The sequence below is a fragment of the Harpia harpyja genome, chromosome 17, assembly GCF_026419915.1.
Source record: "Harpia harpyja isolate bHarHar1 chromosome 17, bHarHar1 primary haplotype, whole genome shotgun sequence".
Taxonomy (NCBI): Eukaryota; Metazoa; Chordata; class Aves; order Accipitriformes; family Accipitridae; genus Harpia; species Harpia harpyja.
In genome coordinates this window covers 29,086,285-29,088,705 of record NC_068956.1, presented here as the reverse complement: position 1 = coordinate 29,088,705, position 2,421 = coordinate 29,086,285, and the positions used below count along the sequence as shown (strand labels likewise).

Here is a 2,421-nt window from a genome sequence, read left to right as displayed (position 1 = left end):
TAAAGAGTTTGCAGGGTAACGTTTTCCGATACTGAAAAGGCTTCTGCACTACAATTTACATAAACATTACTATTTAATAATGGCCAACACTGCAAATAGGAAAAGTCTTTAAAGACTTACTGAGCCAATATTTAACTTCTAATTCCTCCGTCAAATAAAAGCCACTTGTAAATGCAAGGACCAGCTAAATGATTTTTAAAGCTCAATTCACCCCTTCGTTAGATGTTTTTGAAATACTGTTAGACCACTATTAGACCTAGAATTCTCCAGATACCTCTAGTCTTTTTAATTACCTGCAGTCATTATTAAGAGTAGTCACTGCAAAGTTCATTCATTCTCTCCATGCTTCCTACTAATCCACTTAGGAACTTTGCCATTGAGCAACCTCAAGAGGGGTTATCTTTAATGAGAGCCCTATGGAATAACAGGCTATTAATTTCCCTAAATGTCACTTGTATAATATTAATATATTCACATGCTAATAAAAGGACAAGCACCTCACGCACTGCTTATCCGTGATATGAAAAGCTGGCATGGATCAGCTCTGTCTGTTAATAGTTAACATTTATCATAGAATCTTTTTAATGTTTATAAGTCAGCTCTTTGTTTAGGACATAACTGCAGTGAGGTACATTAAGTACACAGATAATGTCCAAGGTCAGCTGGTGGTGTCTTCTCGCATCCAGGGACTGCTGCTTCTTCTGGGAATCAGGGTGCATGAATAGCCAACAACAAATCCTGTAATACAGGGCCAGATGAGAAAGCTGAACTTGATTTTAAAGGCAATGAAATTCGTACATACCTTATGATAAAATAAATAGTTCTGCAAGCACTGGAACTGCAAAAACTTGTTTTCTTAGAGAATTGTGTCTAGAGGCTAATGACTTCTGGTCTTTACAAGATGCAAGCTCCACTTGCAGCTTCGCTAGGCAGAGCAGTTACGAGGTGGGGGGGTGTGCCTGTGCCTGTGTGTATGTGTGGTTTTTCGGATGCCTAGCAGCACTTTTCCTTCTGTGAGGAAGACCATGCTGTTTCTTGCCCTGAGTTCACATGATCTAGTTCCCCTATTTCAGCGAAGTGATTTTTGGTTTATAGAAGTATTGATAAAATCAGATTAAACCCATAAACTGTGGCAGCTTGGGCTTGATTCAGTTGCCCACAGAGAGCCATCCGTGACATTTGAGATGCCATAGGGTACCTGAGACATTGTATGGCACTGGTAGATATGAAAAGGGCCCATAAGAAACCTGCAAATTTCTTACCTGGTAACTGGGAAGCAGACAGGATGCATAAGGGCATCTCAAACGGCACTGAGCTGAGCCGAGCCTGAGTTCTCCACTGTCTGTAATGGGATCTTGGGCTCTCACACCTCCAAATATGCATGTACAACTAAGCATTTTAATGACAACTCCCACCTTGCCTCCCCCCCGCTTTTTTTTTTTTGGATTGCTTAAGTCAGGGGCAGTGAACTGCAATCTAGAAAGGGTTTTGTGCCCGCACGGATCTCACTGTAGGGCCAGAAAAGCTTTAAGTACCAGACCAGGATTTCCAAATTCAAGTCTTGTTCTGTACTTTTACCCTCCCTGCAACCCCTAACCTCTCCCAAAAGCATATCACTGCATTGGCAAGTACAACCCCTGTTTTTCATTGATACTTATGCCTTTTGCTGATATAATCAGTTGGTTGTTTTGTTCAGATTATATGTATGTGCATTTTTCTGTGTGCAGCCGACAGCCTGAATGTGGCCTCCAAATTGTAGAGTCTGTTCTCAGCTATGTAGTGCATTTCCTCACTTTCATTGCTATATTCACATAATTAATGAGCTAACACTATTCTCTATGATAGTTACTGACAAATTCCCAGATCAGAGTTTCTCTCCTTATAACACACATCCAAAGTGCTGTTCGAGGCATAATTTTGTATTAGGTCTTTTCACAGACATACTCTTGGCTGCTATTGCACCTGTATTAGATGATCCACTTGCGAGTACAGGATATACTCGAGGCAGATCTACCCTGGTATCCTTACCTGTGATGTCTTAACGTTTATGTAATTTTCAAAAGATAGGTTTATAGCTGTTAGATAATCAAAACATTACAAACCTGATGCCCGTGTACTCTACAACCATTTAGTACCATTCTGTCAGAGCAGAAGTGCTTTAAAGTGAGTACAAATGTGATCTGAGCTGATTTTAAAGGCCCATTACACTGCCAGAGCACTCCAAAGTGGCCTAAGTGTAAAGGAAAATCAGGACCTCCATCACAAAGATAAACTATCCAGTAAAAAGATCAATCTCATCCCCACAAAACAGCAGAAGTGACGATAGTAGAGACAAATCTCATCAGGGGCCTCCTGTCTGAAGCCTACAGAACTGGCTGCGGAGCAGACAGCAAGAAAGGAAAACAGACCCAAAGCACAAGA

The 2,421-nt window shown here is 40.9% G+C and overlaps 1 long non-coding RNA gene across 1 annotated transcript; it reads right to left on the bottom strand.

Moving 5' to 3' along the window:
- Positions 1 to 558: 558 nt before the first annotated feature.
- On the bottom strand, positions 559 to 1,369 carry LOC128153448 (uncharacterized). Its single transcript, XR_008238963.1, has 2 exons — positions 1,263 to 1,369; positions 559 to 738 (listed from the first exon to the last, which is right to left on the bottom strand). It is a non-coding gene; the product is annotated as an uncharacterized LOC128153448 (long non-coding RNA).
- Positions 1,370 to 2,421: the final 1,052 nt, after the last annotated feature.